Raw genomic sequence first — 23,199 nt, forward strand, 5'->3', positions numbered from 1 at the left:
ATCAATAGATATGTACAGTTTGATTGCACTTTGGACATATTCTGAATTGCTCTCCAGAATGGCTAGATCAGTTCACAACTCCACCAACATTGCATTAGTGTGCTAATTTTCCCAATACCTTTTCCAACATTTGTCATTTTCCTTTTTCTGTCATATTAGCCAATCTGATAGGTATGAGGTGCTACCTCAGAGTTGTTTTAATTTGCATTTGTCTAATCAATAGTGATTTACAGTATTTCTTCATACGACTACAGATAGCTTTAATTTTTTCATCTGAAAACTGCCTGTTCATATCCTTTAATCATTTGTCACTTGGGGAATGGCTTCTATTCTTATAAATTTGACTCAGTTCTCTATATATTTTAGAAATGAGGCCATTATCAGAAATACTGCCTGTAAAAATTGTTTTTCAGCTTCCTGCTTTCTTTCTAATCTTGGTTGCATTGGCTTTATTTGTGTGAAAACTTTTTCATTTAATGTAATCAAAATTATCATTTTGCATTTCATAATGTTCTCTATATCTTGTTTGTTCATAAATTCTTTCCTTCTCCATAGATCTGACAGGTAAACTATTCCTTGCTCTCCTAATTTGCTTATGGTATTGCCTATTTTGACCTTGGTATACAATGCGAAATGTTGGTCTATGCCTAGTTTCTGCCATACTACTTTCCAGTTTTCCCCATGGTTTTTGTCAAATACTGAGTTCTTATCCCAGAAGCTGGAGTCTTTGAATTAATCAAACAATAAATTACTATAGTCATTAACTTCTGCACTCTCTTAAAAGATTACAGACAGCATCCCATAGGTTAAGTTCATTTCCTAAATGACTTTTATTGTTTTTGGTAACCACATGGTAAGAGCCTTTGCTGTTTTGATGACATATACCAAGGTAGAATCAGAGCCACAGGATGCAAAAGCTAGAAGAGACATTAGAACACAGAATGTCAGAGCTGGGAGGGACTTTAGAACATGAAATGTCAGAGCTTGCAGAGACCATAGAAGATAGAATGTCAGAGCTGGGAGGGACGTTAGAACATAGAATATCAGAGCTGGGAAGGACATTCGAGCACCAAATAACAGAATTCAAAGGAACTTTAGAACATCAAATGTGAAAGTTAGAAGGAACCATGAGACACAGAATGTTAGAAGATGGAATGTAAGAGATGGTAGGAACCTTAGAACATGGTTCCATAGGAACCACAAAGAGCATTTAGTCCAACTCTCTTGTTTTATAGATGAGGAAACAGAAGCTTAGAGACATAAAGTGACTTGTTGAACATGGCATAGATAATCTCAGCTTTTGTGGAGCTGAGCCATCTCAGTTGGTGACTGTAGAAACTTACCTAATAACCCACCAAATTGAGCTCTCTACCAAACCATCTTCCCTACTGTTGCAAATGTATCCTCTATCCCTTTCCCACCCTGTTCTCTGTGCATGGTAATCAAATTAATATTATCATTGCTTCTAGAAAAGACGTGACAAGTCAACTGAACTATGCTTTCACTCACCATCCCTGTGAGTACCCATGCTAGAATTCTCTTCCCTGGCTCCTAATCCCCTGTTGTCTTCCTATATTAGAAAGTAAGCTCTTTGAGGGCAAGGACTGTCTCACTTTTTATATTTGTACCTCCAGCTCTTAATAGAGAGACCTGACACAGAGCACTTATTAAGTGCTTTTTCATCAGTCTATCAATTAATTAATTTCATGTTTCCCTCCCTTCCTTCCCCCTTCCCTCTTTTCCTATCCCCTCCCTTCTCCTTTCCACTATTCTCTTTTCCTCTTCACCAAGTCTAGGGAATTGAATGAGCCCTTGTTCTTCTAAATTCTCCAGTTACATGATTGGAGCTGCCCGCATGAAGTCCTTTGCTAACACCTGGACAGGAAAACTGCAGGAGCCCTTCCCAGCCCAGACATCCTCCATCATTGATTCTTTTGCTCCCTCCAGGTCCTATCAGCAGAATGAGGGCGTGACTGGGAAGCATAAACAAGTCCGGTAAACTCTCCTCCTCAGTTCAGACTTGAAGTCCATCCATTCACATTTAGCCCACATTGTTGCAGTATTTTAATGTTATTAAAAATGTAACTTCTTAGGGAAACTAATAGTCTGTTATTAGCCCACACTTGCAATTAGGGAAATTAGTTACATGATACATCATCGTCCTTAGAGAACACATCTAGTAAGAAATCTGCAACCCTTTGGGAAGGCATCCTTCTCCCAAGACAGGGCAGTCGGGGTGTGCGCGCACAACTTCCTTCCCACTCTGGGACTGAGCATCCCAAGGAGGGATTTCATTGTCCCCCACCATCAACAACAATACTAAACAGTCATAAAATTGGGCTCACTGTGCAAGGGAGTTCAGGGTCCTGTAAACAGCTGCTTTCCAGCAGCTGCCCAAGTTAAAAGTGATGCCCAAATACCTTTTTCCCAACCATGAAAGAATTTGTGTGTGTGTGTGTGTGTGTGTGCATGCAAGCGTGCCAGAGCATGCATGTGCACACAGGTCTGGTTTCCAGGGGCAAGGGAAGCATAAAAGAGGAAAGATTTCTGGGGTCCAGGCAACAAACAAATTAAGTAGTCAGTAAGCATTTATTTTTAAGTCCCCACTATTTAGCAAGCATTTTGGTAGGAGTTAGGTATACAAAGAAAGTAAAAAATAGGGATGAAAGAGAGAAAAATAAATGCTTTTTAATTTTTAAATTCAAACACACACATATATAATATACATCTGCATCTTTATGTGTGTGAATGTATGTACACACTGTATATGTATCTGTGTATATATGTGTATGTATATATGTATGTACATATATATGCAAAAATAGTCCCTGCCCTCAAGAAGCTCATATTCTAATGGTGAAGACAATCTGCCAACACCTAAGCAGACATGAGATGTTCCGAGTAGATGAGAGGCACTCTAAGAGGGGGAGGAATTAGCAGCTGGAAGGAACATAAAATTGGGGACAGTCAGAGGGATTTGGGAAGCTTCTCTGCAGCCTCAGATGATGGAATGAGAGAAATTAAATAGAATCATAATTAGACTCAGAATGTCAGAAACAGAGGGAACCTTGGGGATTTCTTAGTTTGCCCACATCAGCCTTCAAAGGAAGAAACAGGCTGAGGGAGAAACACAATAAAAATCACAAGAAAGGCTGGGCTTTCTATGGCACTTTAAGGTTGGCAAAACACTTGGCATCTTCCATCACACTGGATCTTCACGTCAAACTTGTGAAGTAGGTGTTATGATCCCCTTCTGCAGATAAGGAAACTACCTGAGATTGCTTCAAGGTTTACCTGGGGGCACACAGCATGTAAGTATCTGAGGTAGTTTTTTAATTCAGGTCTTTACGACTCTTGTCAGCTGTGCCACCTGAGTAGAAAGGGATTGTTGATGGGCACAGTGGCAGGGGCCAGCTGGAATTTAACTAACACACACACACACACACACACACACACACACACACACACACACATTTAAAAGTAATCATTACAATCCAAGGTTCAAGCCTGGGCATTTACATAAAACTTTTGTTGTTGCTAGAGAGAATGATTATACTTTGTTCAGTGTCTATCTGACTCTTGCCCCTCCCTCACTCAAATCCAATTCGATCACATGTCATGGCATCATCTTCTTGATATCATGGTCCTCTTCCAGAACGAAGGACAAACCACACAGCACATACAACAACCACATAGGCAAAGAGCATTGAGTAACATTCTCTCTATTCAATGAGGGACAGTCTTACACAAATAGCTGGCACTGAATTCTGAACTATATTAGTTTGAATTTCCCTTGCGCTTTTCAGTTGACAGAGTAGTTTCCTCGCAATACTCCCATATGACAGGCAGTATGAGTACAGTTGTCCCCACTGTTCAGAAGGGGACATGGGCTCAGAGAATTTAAGCAATTTGCCCAAGGTCATGCTTGTAACGGGTGAGTTAGAGCTGACCCCTGCCCTCCTCGGACCTCCACTCCCAGGGCCTGCTGAATTAAACTCAGGGCTCTGAGATACAGGAGGAGTGGTCTCGCCTTTGTTACCCACGTGGCACTTCCAGCTCTTTGTCTGGGCTTGCTAAGACCACATGGAGCTTCCGGGTGGACCTTCTGGACTGTCTGACCACAGGGAACTTCGGGTTAGCTCAGGAAAAGAAGGGGAGGAGAGTAGGTGGAACCAGGGCCGTCCTAGTGCCTAGGTAACCAAAGATATAAAAGTTTGCTGCTAACCTGAATAAATCGGAGTTACTAACCACCTCAGCTCCTGCCCCATTCATTGTCTGCGCGATCAGGTCTTTGCTGGACAAAGGCCTGGGTGTTGGGGGGGGTAACAGACCCCAACAAGTTGGGTGTTGGGGGTAGAGGACCCCAACACACGCTGTTGATAGATGTCAGAGCCAGGATTCAAAGTCAGTTCTCCTAACACTGCAAGACTCATAGAATCAGAAAAAAGCTAGAATTAGCAAGGATTGTAGATATCACATAGCTCCCCAACCCACAACTTCCCCCCTTTCTCTTGCCTTGTATCACAGACAGAGGGAGGTCTAGTAAAGGGGAATAACTTACTTGCTCAAGGCTATATAGCCATTTAGTGGCAGAACCCAGGAGTATGCAACATTGCCTCTCTCTCCTAGCAACCTTACACCCTACGCAGAGTGGATGCCATGGATATGGGGACATTCTCCTCTCTATCTAGGCAACATCTGTCTGGTGATGAGAATACCAAGAGGAAGGACCACACACACAGAGGTCGCTAGGCTCCAGCAATCTGGAAAATACCAGTCAGAGGCTCACGGACATACAGAGTGATAGCTAGACCCTGAAGACACCCTACAAACTCTCCGTGTGTCACACTTCTTGTACTCCAAGATGAACTTAAAAGCCTTAAACTACCTCCAAGCAAATCAATTCACATCTACCCATTTTAAAAGACAACAAAAAGACTTCAATCATTTACTTAATATTTTGTTTCTGCATATTGAATGTCCCATAACCTCACAAAACAAAGCACAGAGAAACCACTAGTAAAATGGGGAATTATGTTTTCCACATTTTAGAAAACATATTTTGGAAAACATTCACAGGGAGCAGCACGCACATAGTCACACACACACACACACACACATACACACACACATAAACGGGCATCTGAACCCCAGCTTCTTCTTCTATAAAATCAGGAGTCTGGGAAAAGAAGAGAGTTGATCCAGATTGTCTTGGAGACTCATTCCAGTTCTAAATCCTAGTATTTCTTTCTCTCTTGGTGTTCAAGCATACCAAAGACTCAGAAGCAAGTACCTGAGCAATACCCCCATGGGTGCCTTGGAGGAACCTGCATTGGCCCTCTCAGCTACCCTGGATCACTTGAATAAATAGCACTCAACCACCTGGAAATTACCAGAGGAGGCTGGATCAGAGAGAAAACATGGCTTGTTAGCATATTAACCATTGTAGCTTCCCTGGGGGCAGCAATGGCCCGGGGTAGGTGCCCTATTTTGAAGATGGAGAAACCGAGACACTGGTATGTTGGGATCATAGAATGTTAAAACTTGAAAAGCTCTTTGAACATAGAATGTCAGAGATGGAAGCAACCTGAGAAATTCGTTACACTTCCCACATTTTACAGATGTGGAAATTAAGTCACAGAGAAGGGAAGGGTCACATCACTAGTTGGTGTCATCATCAGGACTAGAACCCAGATCCTTTGTCTCTTAGGTCAGGGCCCTTTCCAAGAGCCCCAGTGGCTCAGAATCATTGAAGTCATTGAGTAAATGGGAGCTTTTGAGAGTGTTCCATACTTTCATAGTAGTTCTCCATCCAACAGAGCAGGCTGGTATCTTTCCTTCCCAACTCGGGTTCCTGGATGGAGCCAACATGGAGGGAGATCCCTCTTCATGAGCTTAGAGCCAGTACAGTCAGTAAACATATATTTATTAAGCCTTTAAATGTCATGCATTGTATTAATTACTGGGGATTTAAAGAAAGTGAAAAAATATGGTCCCTGGACTCAAGGAGCTCCCATTCGAATAGGGGACACCACATTCAAACGCAGCATATACAAGCTATATACAGTATAAATGGGAGGTAATCTCAGAGGGATTAACAGCGGATGGGGGTGGGGGGAACTGACCAGTTCTTCCTGCAGAAAATAATCTTGAAGGAAGCCAGGAAGCACAGGTAAGGAGAGAGAGCATTCCAGGCATGGGGTAACAGCCTGTGAAAAGACATAGTGTCTGGGGATGGTATGTTGTGTCCAAGGAAGAGCAAGGATGTCAGTGTCACTGCACTGAAGAGTGCAGGGAAACCAGAAAGGTAAGGGACAGTTGTAAAGGAATTTAAAAGCCAAACAGAGGATTTTATAGTTGATCCTGGAAGTAATAGAGAGCCACTGGAGATTATTGAATGAGGGGTGAGGGTGAAGGGAAAGCCATGGTCAGACCTGGACTTTAAGAAGATCTCCTTGGGAAAGTCTGCAAGACCAGTCCTACAGACCTAAAGAGGTCCAGATGACTTGTTCTTTAAGCTCTGAATAAATGCCTGTGGTTTTTTTAAATGTACCTGAACCCTGAGCTTCAAGGTTTCCCAACTCCAGCCTGAACTCCAGGCCACATACTTCAGAGCCTTCTGAGCCTTTCCAAGAACTGACAAGTCCTTATCACCCCTGGGAGAAGATAACATAGTCCAGTATCCATGTGTCAGGAAACAAGCAACTCCATAAAAAGTGGGGTAAGGCAGATCTCTGCAATCCAATCAAGCTTTTGTCCTGAACCATCCCAGGCTGGAGGAAATGGCATTTTATAGTATGGAATTTTTTTCCTTCTTGTTCTTTCTTAGTTGAGACCAATTTTGGATAAATAACTCACAACCACAGAAATATAACACCAAAGCAACAGCACTGGGTGGCAAATTTCTCTGTTACCACAAATATCCTTTCTCTTTTAGGATCTAGATTGAAAGCATTTGGATTTGTTTGTCAGTTCCATCCTCAATCAGGCCAAGGAAGTTCCCAGGGCTCAAAGGAGGCCAACATACCTATTTCCATCCTCCCCTGTTCACACTTTTCTCTACGCTTTTATGTTTTCTTTTTCTTGAACAAAAAAACGGAGGGTAGGGGCGAAGGATGGTGGTGAGGAGAGACTTGTTTCTCCTCCTTTCTCTGTGAGCTGAGGGTGGTTCAGAGTATTAGACCTTAAATCAGGACCTCCAGGTTTGAATCTAGCCCTGATGACTTACTGGCTGACCATGGGCAGCCTCTCTGATGTTCAAGTCTGATCAGAGAGCTCATGGAGATCATAGATTGCGAGTTGGAAGGCTCATAAGTAATGTATTCCAACTTCCTTATTTTTGTTCTTCTTCATTCATTTCAATTGTGCCCGACTCTTTGTGATCCCATTTGGGGTTTCCTTGGCAAAGATACTGGAGTGCCTTGCCATTTCTTTCTCCAGCTTATTCAATAGATGGGGAAATTGAGGCAAACAGGGTTAAGTGACTTGCCCAGGGTCATATAGCTAGTAAATATCTGAGCCTGGATTTGAACTCAGGTCTTCCTGACTCTAGGCCCAGTGCTCCATCGACTGTGCCACCTACCTGCCCTCCTTATTTTACATATAAGGAAACTAATATCTGGGGAGGTTAACTGACTTTCCCAAGGATGAATAAATGGCAGTGATAATACTTGGCCTGCTACCTCAGAGTTGTTATGAAGGAAGGACTTTGGAAACTTTAAAGCCTCTTATAAATGTGAGTTTATGTGATTTTTATTCCTCCTGCAGGTAAACAAAACCCAAATGGAAGACAAATCAAACATACAGCTTCTTGTTTCTGTTACTGTCTTCCTAAGTTGTCTCCTAGATGCAACCCAAATGTTGGAGGTAGCCTTGACCTTTGAATATAGAATGTTGGCAGAGCCTCCATCCCCACCCAAGGTCAGTCTTGGAACACTGGGTCCTGGGTGCTCCATGTTGCTTCTATGGAAGGAAGCACACCTTTGGTTTGATGGAGAGACTTTGGAGGGATAGAGACAAAGGTTAGAGGTAAGGCATGGACTTTGAATGGCAGGTGGGAGACCTGGGAGCCACAGACATGTGGGAAAAGCCAACCTTCCAGCACGTCCTTTGATTTCTAGCCCCCGAATCCCCAGAATCTGCCAAGAGCAGACTTTCTGGGTGACATCTCTCCTTGCTTGAGCTGGGATTTCATCTCACTCTGAGGCAACAAAACCTTCTGATTCTTGTGCTTTCTGTCTAAGCTAATGGACATAACTCCTGATTTCCATTTTACCCCTTGCTGGGATGAATATATTGCTAACTATTTGTGATTATTTTTGTGTAACCAGCATTTGATGGAACAGAGTTAGGCTGGCGAGAGTAACCAAACTTCTCTCCCTTTATTTCAGCCAGGTAAAATGGCTTTTGTTCTGAGCCCCTCAAAGAGCATAGTGCTTCCAGACTACAAATATTCAATGAGATAGAAATAATTCTAGTCCTAAAACTTCTCTTAGAGACAGCAGAGGGAAGGAGCAAGGGCCCATCTATGGCCCTCTTCCTGTTCTCACATAGCGGAAAATCTCAGTTTCCCTTGAAGATAAAGCAGGCCAGATGGCAGATCATATCAACCCAGACAACCAGCCACAGATAATACTAGAACCCAGAATGTCAGGGCTGGAAGGGATCTTAGAAATCTTCTAGTGCAACTCTCATTTTATAGAGATAGTAACTGGGGCTCGGAGGATAACAAAAATCCTAGCTGACATTTATAAAGGGTTTCTAAGTTTGTTGTTTTGTTCGGTCATTTCAGGTGTGTCCAACTCTTCATGACCCCATTTGGGATTTTCTTGGCAAAGATACTGGAGTGGTTTGCCATTTCTTTTTCCAGATCATTTTACAGATGAAGAAACTGAGGCAAACAAGTTTAAGTGACTTACCCAGGTTCATACAGCTTGTAAGTGTCTGAGGCTAGATTTGAATTTGGGTCTGCCTGATTCCAGGCTGGGCACTCTATCCATTGTGCCATCTAGCTGTCCTAGAAGGCAAAGCATTAAAGTATCCATTATCACTTGACCCTCAGGGTAGACAATATTATCCTTATTTGTTGGCATTGTTACAGAGCTGTGACTTTATATGTTGAAGCCTCCCTATACCCAAGCACCTGCTCAACAATGCTGAGTCTTAGACCATTGTCTAGAGTAAATGGCTTAGCCAGAATGTCAGATGATGCTGACTCCCACACCCGCCTTCTATCTGCTGTGCCCTGTTGCTTTTTATTCCCATTTTATAGGTCAATAAACTGAGGTTCAGAGAGTTGCCCAGGATTGCATAGCAAGTGTTTGAGGTTGGGGTTTGAACTCAGGTCTTCCTGACTCCATTTCCATTGCCTTCTCCAGTACTCCATGAAGCAGAAGGGACTGTGGAACCCAAATCTCCTGAATTCCAGGGCATTACACTTCTGCTGTATTACACTATATGTCCCCGGTCTTTGGAAGCCTTTCCTTCCCGTGTCTGCCCAACAAAGGCAAGATCTAAACGGTGCTGGGTTTTTTTTTCTTTTTGTAGAATGTCCTAATAAAACCTCTCCTAACTCCTTTGATTTCTGCAGTAGTTTTGGTTTCAAATCACTTCACACACAAGTTATCCAAATGTAGGGATTGTTTGCCTCCCCAGGGCCCAGCGCATAGTAGGTACTAACTAAAATGTTTGTTGTCATTGTTCCTCCATTGTTTTGGAAGAGGACCAACAACGTCATGATGGGATATCTTGACTTGCATGTGAATTGGATTTAAGTGAAACAGAGTTGTGCAAAGTTATCAGCCCCGCTCTCTCTTTGCATAGTCATGTCAAGTCCAGTGGCAAGACAAAAATCAGAACGTCTGGCTCTGGCCTGGCCTGGGAGACAATAGAAATGACGTTGGTGTCTTTGATGTCCGACCAAGCTCTAAGTGCTCCACAGCACCTGCTTCAGCAAACTATTTTAACAATAGGAACCATTAGCCTTGACCTGGAAGAATTGCATATGGTGTTCCAAATGTCTTGGGGCTATTTGAAACTATTAAAGTTTAAAACTATTAAATAGCTATTAATCTATGAAACCATAAAATTACAATAAGATTTTTGGGACATTCCACATATAAATGAAGTTAAGCATTGTATGGACATTGTTTTATTTGAGTCCTCACAATGGTACTATGAAGTAGGTTACTCCCATTTTCCAAAGGAGGGCTTGAACTTGAGTCTTCTGGCTCTAGGTGGAGTGTTCTTTCCAGTCATCCCCTCTGATCCCCTAAGGAGTATGATCCTCATTTTACAGATGGGGAAGCAGAAACTCAGAAATATAAAATGACTTGTCTAAGGTCACATAGTAAATGACAGGGCCAAGACCACACTTGGGTCTTCAAGTCCCTTTTCAAGCCTCTCAATGTCACTGTCTCTCATTTAAACTTTCTTCTACCACATCTCCAATGTATTCTTGTATTTAAAAGTTGATCAGATCAGTCATCCGCAGGGCATATATATATATATATATATATATTTGAAATGTGTTTGTTGTGGTTGTTATTGCCTCCTTTCCCTACCCCCAGCTATACAGGAGGTTGATGAACATCCATCCTTACTTTCTCACCCAACTATCCTTCTGAGAAAGAACCAATTATGTACTCTTTTGAATGAGTGAATGAATGAGAGACTGAATGAATGAATGAATGTCTAGTGATCAAGTGAATGAATGAATGAGTAGTGTAGTAAGTGGGTGAATGAGTGAATGAATAAATGAATGAATGAACGAATAGTACAGAAAATGAGTGAGCGAATGAATGAATAAGTTGTGTAGTAAATGAGTGAATGAATGAATTAATGAATAAGTAGTATAGAGAATGAATAAATGAGTGAGAGAATGAGTAAATAAATGAATGCCCTCCCCAGCTGCTAGGGCCTTTCCCTCAAAATCACCCAGGAACTGCTTCCTTTTTTTTGTTTTTGTGTCTTCGGCTCAGTTCTTGGCACAGAGTAGGCACTTGTAGCATGCTTCCTGGTTGATTGGTCAATTAACTATTGATCCAGAACTAGCCTAATAAGTACATGGAGGCTCACCACCAGAAGGCTGGCCATCAAGGGATGACATTTTTTTAGCTATAGCAATTCATTAAACCATCTCCTATGGGGTGAAGGTATTGATAGAGAACCCATACTGATGAAATCATAAAATCTTGAAATTCTGTAGGAACAAAAAAAGAGCTTTTAGACCTTGCCTTTGTTGGGCAGACACAGGAAGAAGACTCTACCAAAGCCAGGGGAGATGCCGCTAGGAATGAAAGGACTTCCAGGTCCTGCAGTACTGGAATAACAAGCAGCCTTGGTTACATATGTTCTCTATATATGTGCCCCACTGCTATTATACTCTAAATTTGTGCTTACTTTTCTCATAGATGCATGCATGCACAAATACACATGTGTGTGTGAGTGTGTGTGTGTGTGTGTGTGTGTGTGTGTTAGTGGAATGGTATGCCCCGGGTTTAGTAGGGTTGGGACCAGGGTATTTTTAAGCAACACTTCTTACTGTATCATCTTTGTAAATGCCTTCTCAGAGCAAGTTGTGTGTGTACTGGCTGATTGTTAGTGGGAAGCACATTGGTGAGGGCTCAAGAATAATCATTTTAGAAGTAGCCAACCACAGGGGATTGTCAGAACCTGAGGTAGCAGCTGGTTTCTGGGGATTTAGCATGAATAAGGAGTAAGGAGTGAGCCCAGAAGGGTGCTTGCTATACCTAAGATAATAGAACATTAGACATCAAAGGGCCCTCGGAGCTCATCTAGTTCTTTTTGTCTCCCTGATGAGAATTCTGAGACCCAGGGAAAAGAAATAAGTTGCCAAAGGTCACGTGGTAATTGATGATAGAATGGGAATTAGAACACAGGTCTTGTGGGTCACAGTTACACCATACTGTCTCCCAGATGGTAGTTAAGACAATTTTTCTCTTTGACTCTCAGCCTCACTTCCAGGCAAAGATATCTTTTGTAAGCCATCAAACATTTTCAGAATGACTAAGAGAGTCATAGTCTGGCAGGGAACATGGTTAATCTGTGTGCCTTTTTATTGCTTCAAATATTTTTATTTTACTAGAGTGAAAGTAGATAAGCCAGATGGGCAGAGAAACGGACTCAGATACCACAGAGAAGTATGTCCTTTCCAACCACATCAGCATCTGTGGTATTTGCTACATGTTTCTCAATTACATTAAAAGAGCTTTTAGCCAGGTTCTAAAGGCTCATTTGGCCTGGAGTTGATTGCTATAAAAACAAAACCCCATGTAGCCAGAGACCACGGAGGGTTATCCAGCAGTTAACTGGGGTGAAAATATGTCCTGATGGAAACTGCTCGTCACTCAGGAACCCGGTGTTGCAGGCACTCTGGGCATGTGGCGTGCCCTCATTCTGTAAGCTAACTTTACTTCTCCAGGCAACGTAAAGGGGCTTGGTTAATCAAGGACTTAAAAGGTCAAAACCATGCCTGTTTCTGTGAAAGAAAAGCCTAACACACAGACAGAGAGGACAGATGGGGAGATTCTTGTTAGACTGAAAATTCAAAGTTCAGGATAGAATTTGGAACTATAAAATTTTAGAGCTGGTAGAAATCATAGAACACAGAACATAGAATATTTAGATCTGGAAAAGAACTGGCTGGAGAATTTTAGAACATCATTGTCTAGTGCTGGAAGGAACCTTCAAACATCTATTTGCCTAAGACTCTTTCCTCATTTGTGGAAAGAAAATAGAATATTGAGCCTGCTGGAATGGACTTGAGCAATTGTAATATGAGGAGGCTGGACTAGATGAGCTCTGGAGACTGAGTAGTGACGTGATTCACTGTAGATAACATATCTAGTGACCAAAGTAAGACTAGAACCTAGATCCTTTGACTCCCAGGCCTGAGTTCCTTCCATCCCTGAACACCACCAAGGAACATTTGAGTTAGAAGCCCCTTAGACATCTTCAGGTTCAACCATCTCATTTTATAAATGAGGAAACAGGCCCAGAATGGAATGGTGACTTGGCTGAACCAGTCAAGTTTTAAGCGCATTTAGCAAGATGATGCTAGAGGAATCTGGGTCATCAAGCTGATACATCATCTTCCCTGAGCTCCCATCCAATAAATTAATCATCTGAGGCTCATGAGTGATAAAACCTGCAAAATTAGAGTCTGGGAGTCAACCTACCACAAAGAGGTTATAACAAGAGCTACATGTTGCCTTGATGGATGTGAGATGCTAGAAGTGGGGATCTCTTGATTTGAAGTCTCGCATGCTTTCCTCAATATGACACTGATTGGGGGTGGGGCGGTTGGGGGAAGGAGGTCTGGGATTTCCTTAGCAGAAGGAGCTGCCCTGCAATTTAGTCTTAGGGAATTGTCAGAGCAGTGAGAGATTAAAGGACTTACCCAGGATCACACAACCACTTGGACCCAGCTCTTCCTTTCTCTGAGTTAGGATTCTTTATTCATTGACTCATTTGTTGTTTCAGTGGTGTCTGACTCTTCATGACGCCATCTGGGGTTTTCTTGGCAGAGATACCGGAGTGGTTTGCCATTTCCTTCTCCATTTCCATTTTACAGATGAGGAAACTGAGGCAAACAGGGTTAAGTGACTTGCCCAGGGTTACACAGGTAGAACATATCTGAGGCCAGATTTGAACTCACAAAAATGAATCTTTCTGACTTCCAGCCAAGCATTCTTTTAACATTTAAATGGTTCAAACAAATGGCATGGAGACCTCCTCCTATCCCTTGCTTAGGAGGTACATTTCCCAGTCCAAGGCCTTGCCAAAGCAAGGTCATGTCTAGAGGCCATTTGTGCAATGGCAGAAGGTGAAACCAGAGTGCTCGAAGGAAGAACATACAAACTTTAAGCTGTTCTTATAATTTCCCAAGACCCTCTGGGTTTCATTTGCATAGTGCTTTTAAGGAAAGGGGAACAAGCATTTATTAAGTGCCCGCTTTGTATGGGGCAGGCACTGGTGTAAACATTTTAAATATATTATCTCATTTGATCCTCACTACAACCCTGTGAGGTCAGTGTTCTTATGATCCCCATTTTACAGATGAGGAAACTGAGGCAGACAGAAATTAAGTGACTGATCTAAAGTTACCCAGCTAGTAAATATCTGAGGTTAGATTTGAACTCAAGTCTTTCAGATTCCAGGTCTAGGACTCTCCATTGTACCACCTTTTAAAAACATTTATATGCACATTAGGGCAATTTTACCAAGGAAACTATTGACTAGCTTTCTTTACCCAGGACTTCCTGTTTTATTGAGCAGAGATCATTCGTGGTTTAAGAGAATTTACGGTGTTTAGTCCTTACATCATATAAATCACAGTTTTTACCATGGAATTGCATACTTTCTGTCACTGGTGGAAACTATATTCTGCACTGCATTTTCTGTTTGGAGTTTAGGGATTTAACTATATTTTGTCGCTGAATTATGTTTATCGCATGTTTCTTATGATCTGTTTAGTGCTAAATTTCTGGTGTGAGACCTACTTTCTTTCATAAATTTCACAAATTTGTTCGTGTCATCCTCGCACAAGATTAGTATTGTTATCATTTCAATGAAGGAAAGGATCTTCTCCTCAGGGGCAGGCAAGGTTGCTAGGGGGAAGAGTCCCTGCCAGCGTTTGGCTTCTAATGTTCAAATGTTCAATCATTTCAGTCACATCCAACTCTGTGATCCTATTTGGGGTTTTCTTGGCAGACACACTGGAGTAATTTGCTATTTCCTTCTCCAGCTCATTTTACAGATGAGGAAACTGAGGCAAACAGTATCAAGTGACCTGCCCAGGGTCACGCAGCCAGTAAGTGTCCAAGGCTGGATTTGAACTCAGGAAGATGAATCTTCCTGATTCCAAGCCCAGTTTTCTACCTGTTGTACCACCCAGCCTTTTATAACCTGGACCCTTCCTACCTTTCTAGTCTCTTTACAAATCTAGTGGCACCGCCCTCCTTGCTATTATTCCTTAAATACAGCATTCCATCTCCTGACTCTGGGCATTCTCTCTGGCTGTCTCCCATGCTTGGAATGCTCCCCCTCCTCATCTCTGCCTCCTGGCCAACCTGGCTGTCTAAAAATCCCTGCTAAAATGCCACCTGCTACAGAAAGTCTTTCCTGATCCTCCTTAAGGCTTGTCTCTTACCTCCGAGAATATCTCCTATACCTCCTGTAAATAACTTATTTGTAATTGCTTACCTCTTGTCTCTCCCATTAAACCGTGAGCTCCTTGTGATCAGGGACTGCTTTTGTCCTTCTTTGTCCCAGTGCTTAGCGCAGTACCTGGCACTTAAGAGTAGGCACTTAAATACTTGCTGAGGACCTGGCTTCACTTGTTATTAGTTAAGTGGTTGTAAAAAAAGGTACTCTTCTAATTATTCATGATAATAATTCAACTAATATTTATTAAACACCTCTTATACGGAAGATAGTATTTTCAGCTCTGGAGATACAGAGATAGGTGCAGAATGGACCCTGACCTCAAGGAACTTAGAAGCTAGCCGTAGGAGAAAGAAATACACAATATATGTGGTATAAGGGAAAGTGAGAGAAATGTCACTCCTTCCCACACATCTTGGGGATGGTAGACTGAGCTATGGAAAAAGCTCAACCGCCTCCCTAAAGGAGACAGGGAGATTACTGTGATAGCTTAATCAAGGTCATACATATATGGAGTTAGTGCAGAGGGCCCCAGGTCTCCCTCAAAAGCCAGCATCCTTTCCTCTATACTGATAGCATTGTAGAGATGAAACACCTGGAGAGTCTGCATTTCTCCCTTGTCATCTGAGTGTCCTGGAGCCATGCAGACCCAGATGAGGTCTGTGTTTATGTATCCACTTTTGTTACTAAATTTTATCCTGAGGATAGAGATACCACAAACCAAAATGATTTTAAATAGATCACATGGTAACTCAAGCTTAATCGTTTATTTCAGGAGGGTAAATGGAGGGTTGTAGAAAATTTCCAGGGTGAAAAACTAAAAATTCAGTAAAATAAATTAGGCAAACCAGGCATCTTCTGCTTCTTAACAAAACCAGCCAGGTTGTTGGACTGAATTTTTCACTTAACCTATCCTCAGGATAGAGAATACACACACACAGTTTCTCATATGTATGTATACATATATATATATAATATACATATACACACATATCTATGTATATACATATATACGTATATATATATACACATACACACATTCATGCTTATATATACATGTGCACATGCATATACATATAGCATATATGTATGTACATATTTACATGTGTATTTATGTGTGTATATGCATGTACAGATTATAAATTCAAGGACCTGAATAAAGGAGTTATGTATTAAAGGACACATAAAACATGCAGTAGAGTGACTTGGAACAGTCTCAGTGTTCTCTATTAGCACTAAGTTTCACAAAGGGAAGTGGAAAGATCTGAGGGGCTCTCGCACATGAAATGTCCTCCTTGTTTCACTTCTTTTCAATCTCCAATTTTTTCGAGCCAATTTCTAGAAGTTCTTTAAGAAGAATAGATCAGCAAACCCAGGGCCTGAAAGACACACCAGTTAAATTACTCAGCTGTTCAATTGTTTCAATCGTGTCCAACTTTTCCTGACCTTATTTAGGGATTTTCTTGACAAAGGTATCAGAGTAGTTTGACATTTCCTTCTCCAGCTCATTTTACAGATGAAGAAACTGAGGCAAAGAGGGTTACGTTACTTGCCCAGGGTCACACAGATAGTGTCTGAGGCCAGATTTGAACTCACAAACATGAGTCTTTCCGATTCCAGGCTCAGGACTCTATCCATTGTACCACCTAGATGCCCCGAATTATTCAGGGGTCTAAAGCCTTGATTACTTCATAGAAAATGCCCCTAGAAAAGCTTTCCCCTTGGACAATCCAGTAGCCCCATGCCCTTACTGCTCCCATTCCCTTAAGCCCCAAGTTATGATGCCTTTCTTAAGAAGTTTATGTGTATGGAACTGAACTGATCCAACCATTTTGGAGAGCAATATAGAATTATGCCCAAAGAGTTACAGAATCGTGCATACCCTTTGACCAGCAATACTACCATTAGGTCTGTTTCCCAAGGGAATCAGAAAAAAAGAAAAGGAAAAGAACCTATATGTTCTAAAATATTTACAGCCAATTAATTAAGGGATTTTCTATCTGGGCAAGTTGTGGCATATGATTGTGATGGAATCCTACTGTGCCATAGGAAATGATGAGCTGGTTGTTTTTAGAAGAAAACATGGACTTACATGAAATAATGAAGAGTGAAATGAACAGAAGCAAGAGAATATTATATTCAATAACAGCGACTGTAAACGACCAAATTATTCTGAGTATGACAAATACTCAAAGCAACTACAAAGGACCTGAGAAGGAAGATGCATAGTTGGGTTTTACACACACACACACACACACACACACACACACACACACACACACACTCACGAGGTAGAAAGGGTAGAGAGAGACAGTTTGGAACTTAAAATGTAACAAAAATAAATTAAATTAAATTTTAAAAAAGAAGCTTATGTGGTTTTTCTCAAAATGACAAACTGGACAGGCAGCCCCCCAAATCACCAAAACACAGTCTTGGCAATAAACTTTTCTGGCACAACTAGCTGCTTTTATGGAGACCCCAGTAAACCCCAGAGCAGACTAATAAATACATCACCTACCGACTCTACCAGGAGGCTGTATCTGTACCATCTCAAGCCTCTAGAAGCAATGAGTGAAAACTCCCTTGATCGTACAAATGTGTGGCATCATGAAGATAAAGCTTGCTAGACGATGCTTCCAGGCTCCACAACTCATTGGCACCCAAGCTGGCATTTAAGAAATACCATCAGGCTTCTTTAAGTAAATAAGTTTCATCTCTACTGCTCTAGAGAGTAATTATAGATACCTTAATTTAGAAAAGCCAAGGTCACCCACTGCAATCCGGACCATGGCTAGTTGCCTTGACTTTGTCCTGCCACTGGACTTCAGTAGTTCTGGAAGAAAGAGTGAGGCTGATGACCTTGGCAGCTTTGTCTCGGTTCAATCCAATTCACGTGCAAGTCAAGAGATCACCTGTGCTGTCGCTGGTCCTCTTTGAGAACAACAACAGCAGTAGCATAGTGGATAGATAACTGGTCTTGGGGCCAAGTAGACCTGGGTTCAATTCTGCCTCTGACAATACTGGCTGCATGGCTGTGAGCAAATCATTTCACCTGTCAAGGGATGAATTGATAATGAAAAACGCTTCAGACGAGCACCAAGTCTTATAAAAGAGAAGAAGGCTAGTTGTAATGATCTAAGGAGAAGATGTCTGTGAAGCACTTTGGAAGCTCCAGTCAATATGCTGCATTTTTTAGAGTCTCTACCAGGTGACATGGTGTATAGACTACTGGACTTGGAGTCAGGAATACCTGGGTTTAAATTCTGCCTCAGGACCCCCACTAATTGTGTGACCCAGAGGAAGTCGCTTCACCTCTGTGAAAACCCTTTGTTTCCTCAGCTGTAAAGTGGGAATGCTAATAGCACCTCCCTCACAAGGTTGTGGTTTTCCCAATCCCTCTTAATTCTAGCCTTCCTTGGTTATTGTGTGTGGGGTGGGGCTTGTTTTGTATGTATCCGTTTACCTGTTGTCTCCCCCACTTAGACTGTAAGATCCTTGAGGGCAGAGACTGTCTTTTGTCCTTTGTTGTATCCCCAGCACTTAGCACGATGCCTGGCACCCAGTAGATGATTAATAAATGTTTCTTGATTGATTGATCAAATAAGATAAAAGCTGTAAATTGCCTTATAAACCTTTAGGTGCTGTACCAATGTTAGATATTATTCCTGTTACCCTAAAGGCTAAAAGGCTAGTTTTTTCTGGGTATGCTTAAGAAGTTTCCTTTTGGGGTCTTTGAGTGGAACTATGACCCTGCTGTTGGCCTCTCCCATATATCTTGTGCCCCCATCCCTACCACACTATCCCAGACTGTGCTCTGTGTGTCTGTGCGGCATAAACCCCCCCACACACACACCTCAAAACACAAACTCTTCTGGTCTCATGTGAAGGAAAAGTTTCAGTTACATCCCTGTACTTCAGGATAACAGCCTGGGAAGCAGAGCCAAACAAGCCTAATTTCTAAAATTGTTCCTCCCAAGCAGTAAACAAAGGATTAGTTTTTTTTTTTTGGTTTTGTTTTTTTGAGTTGTTTTTTTTTTTGGTGTGTCCCCCCTTCCCAGGCAGGAAAGAGCTTCCTTTTGGAAGTGTCCTGACATTGTTCTTTGTATTTCAAAAATTCCCTTCTCCCTGATGGCATCTGCAGAAGCTTCAGGACGCACGTTGGAATTGGCCACCAACAAGGGAGTGAATTGAGCAAGCCTGGATTTATGACCTTTCCTGGTATGCATCATACCCATGCACTCAAACCCCTTCCTTCCCCCCTTTCTCATGCTCTTTTTTATGGGTTGCCCCCTTCCCCATCAGCCTGTAATAGATTCAGCTAGTTCCAATATGGCTCCTTGGCTGATGCTATTCCCACAAGGGATCACTGCCTTCCTTTATGGTGAACGTCTGGTGTTGCACCCTCCTCATGCCTCCAATGCTTTCCCTCTTCACTCCCAGCTCTTGGAAGCCCCGGCGCCTCTCAAGTCTCAGCTCAAGCATCTCTTACTCCTTCCTTGGCTTCAATTTCCTCCTGTATAAGGGGAGGGGGTTGAATTAAATCTCTCCCAAGTTCTCTTCTGGTTCTAAATCTACCATCCTATGATTCATGTTATAAAAGAGGAAATTGTTGTTTACAAAGCTTAAAGAATTTGCCCAAGGTCTCTTAGTTAATATACTTCAGAGATGAGACCTGATCTTATACCTTCTGAATCTAGGTGTGATGCCTGCTGTCATTGAAAAATGAAGCCTCTGAGACTTCCAAAGTCCTTGTAAAAAAAAATTGTTAAGCCAGGTCAATTAGGCTTTCTTGGTGTTAACCCATAATCCCATTTTCAGTCTCATGGGCCGTCTTGTTAAGTTAATGTTTGGTGTGTGTAAGGTGCATTTTCCCAACTTGATTCTAAGGTGGCCCATTGAAGGGTGGTGGCTCAGGATGGAATGGGTGACTTTGGCATCTTCTACGTTCTGACCATGTTCTAAGCTCTCCACAGCACCTACTTCAGCCACCTTCGTGGCTTTAGGGACAGATTGTTCTCCTTTGCCATTCTCCTGGGGGAAGTCTTCCCTTGCTTGGGGTAGACTTCCTCTTAACTCACTGACAGGTACGAGGTCTTTCAGTTACCCTCAGCTTGGTTTAGCCCATCAGCTGAGACAGTCTTACTGAGGTGTGACTGGGGACATCCCACAGTTTCTTGGAGCCACAGGTGAGAGTTGGGTGACAGGTGGGCACCAAAAGTGGATGAGCAGCCCTCCAAAGGGCTCAACAAGCCCTCACACCAGTACTAGCCCTCCTAGACACCCCATACAACCCTAAGTTAACCATGGAATGGTAGAGGGATTACACCCTGTCTCTGAGCTTAGGTTTTCTTCTTTGCAAAAAGAGGAGGCTAATCTGAATGATCCAGAGTGAGAACTAGCAATTTTGGAGATCAAAGAAATGTGTTACAAAATGCCCCTTGGGTAAGTAGCATGAAAAGTGCCCTGAAATCACCTTTTTAAGACAAAAAAAGTCAGTAGGAGAAGGGTAAGACTCTGGGATACAAGTTACATTGGAATAGGGAGGAATGGAATAGCCCAGGGACCTGCTGGAGCCCACTTGAACCAGCTGTGATTATAAAATTTTCATTGGGAGCATCTACACCTCAGAAATCAACAAAAGGAATGAATCTGGGCTTGATACACTATTTTGCTAATTTTCTAGACTTAAAAAAGTGATGCAAAAAACGTTAATAATACAGATTAAATTAAAGTGCATCCTGCATGCATCTTCTCCTCTGCCTCCCCAAAAGCTCATAGTTAAACATTTACCAACACATCTTTGGCTGGAGTCCTATCTCTGATGCTAAACATATAGCATCTACTACTGACTACCACTGCTACTACTATTGACATCTGAGTACTAAAACCTCAGTTTCCTCAACTGTAAAATGGGGATAATAATATTTGCAGTATCTACTTCACAAGATTGTGGAAGAGAAGTGGGCTTTGTAAATCTTAGTGCATGATAGAAATGTATTATATATTTTTTTTACCCACATGTTGCCCAACCTGGCTTTTTGCTGTTCCTCGAATTGACACTTCATCCCCTGTCTCTAATGTCTGGAATGCAATCTCTGCACTGTCTTCCATATCTGAAACACAAGTCTTCCTGTCTTGTCCTAAAACCCTTTGTATTCTTTGACCATGTGCCCCCTTCTCCATAAAGCCTTTCCTGATCTTTCAGATGTTATCACTGTATCATTTTTTGTATTTTTACATACATTTAGTTTTGTACATGTTTGCCTCCCCCACTGAATTCAGGAGGTAGAACAAACATTAATCAAATGCCTACTATGTTCCAAGCAGTGTGCCAAGTGCTTTACAAATATTGTTTCACTTGATGCTCATAACAACCCTGAGGTGGGTAGTCACTATTAATAACTCTGTTTTAAAGTTGAGGAAACTGAGGCATTCAGAGGTTAAGTGACTTGTCCAGGGTCACACAGCTAATGAGTGTCTGAGGGTAGATATGAACTTATGTCTTCTTGACCCCAAGCTTATTGCTCTATACACTGAGCCATCTAGGAACTGGGCATCTCCTACATGATCAGTAAATACTTATTATCAGCTTGATTGATTTTTATCGACAAATAGAAAAGTATTTTCTTTAACAGCTAGCACTGATACAGTGCCTTCAATTTTGGAAAATACAATATCTCATCACATTGTATTTCAGATGCCATCATGAGTTTTATATAGGAAAAATAAAACCCATCCTTTGGGAGGGTAAATCTTGTATATCATTTATGCAATATATTTATCATTTCATATCTGTATATCATTGTATATCATTTCATATTCTGGTGTAAAGAATACTGAAATTGAAGTCAGGAAAGTAGGGTTCAAATTTGGGCTTTTGTATTCACAAGCTTGTGGCCATCAGAAGGTCACTCAACTTCTCAGCCTGTTTCCCCACAAACACCCTCCTAATGAGCTAGTCCGAAGCTAACAAAGACATAAATTCCCTAGTATACCAATTTTATTTCTTTAAAATGAAGATCTCAATATTTGTACTACCTACCTCATAGGGCTGCCATGAGCAAGACTTTGTAAACCTTAAAGCAGCTATAAAAATGTGATTAAAATACCATTTAGCACCAAAAATTTCATTATTGAGGGTCATAACTAGTTTTCAAATTCAACGTAGTAAGCTGATATGAATTCAGCTTCATATTATGGGTAACATTTCAGATATAGAATTTTTTTTAAATCGCATGGTCTCTGCCTTTAAGACACTTAACAACTTATGCCCAGTTCAAGCCTCTCCTACCCCTGGTTGAACATTCCTTAGTCAAATGTTCCTTTCCCAGCTGGTTCCTCTCGGAGCTCATTGGTATCAACACCCAGGATTTCTGCAGTTTCTCAGCCTCTTTTCCAGACCTCTCTGAAGGCATCACCACCACTGGCTCTGTTCCAGGCATTTTGTAAACTGTGGAATTCCTTTCCAGGTTCATGTTCTCCAGGCTGGGCACAGGATCCCCTGAGCCAGCTCTTCCTTTCCACTGACACCTAGTCAGCTATGGATGGCAAAGGACGCCCAGGAGTCAGTCACCTTCCTAGATGTCCTGGTTGATGGCCATAAGAATTGGATTGTCCAAAGGGCATAGGGGTATTTCTAGGATCCAGTCACCAGTTTGCCATGAGGCAAGTGAGTATGGGAGACTGGAAACAAGACACAGAGACAGTCTGCACAATAAAATGGTTACAGTGCTGGGCTTGGAGTTCAAGTCTCTGTTCTGACATTAGCTGTGTAACCTTGAGGACATAACAACCTCTCTGGGTCTCATTTCCCACTATATAAAATAGGGATTAATAATATTTTTACTACCTACTTCAAGGGTTAAATTGAAGAGTGCTTAGTACCTGGCACATAGTAGGTATTTAATAATTGTTTATCGATTAAAACTGACATCAACTCTAAACTTGTGATTACAATTATTCCCTAGCAATATTTTTAGTGCCATCTGAGAGACCTTGTTCCCCGACCTGAGC

The sequence above is a fragment of the Trichosurus vulpecula genome, chromosome 3 (genome assembly GCF_011100635.1).
Source record: "Trichosurus vulpecula isolate mTriVul1 chromosome 3, mTriVul1.pri, whole genome shotgun sequence".
In the NCBI taxonomy this organism is placed as follows: Eukaryota; Metazoa; Chordata; class Mammalia; order Diprotodontia; family Phalangeridae; genus Trichosurus; species Trichosurus vulpecula.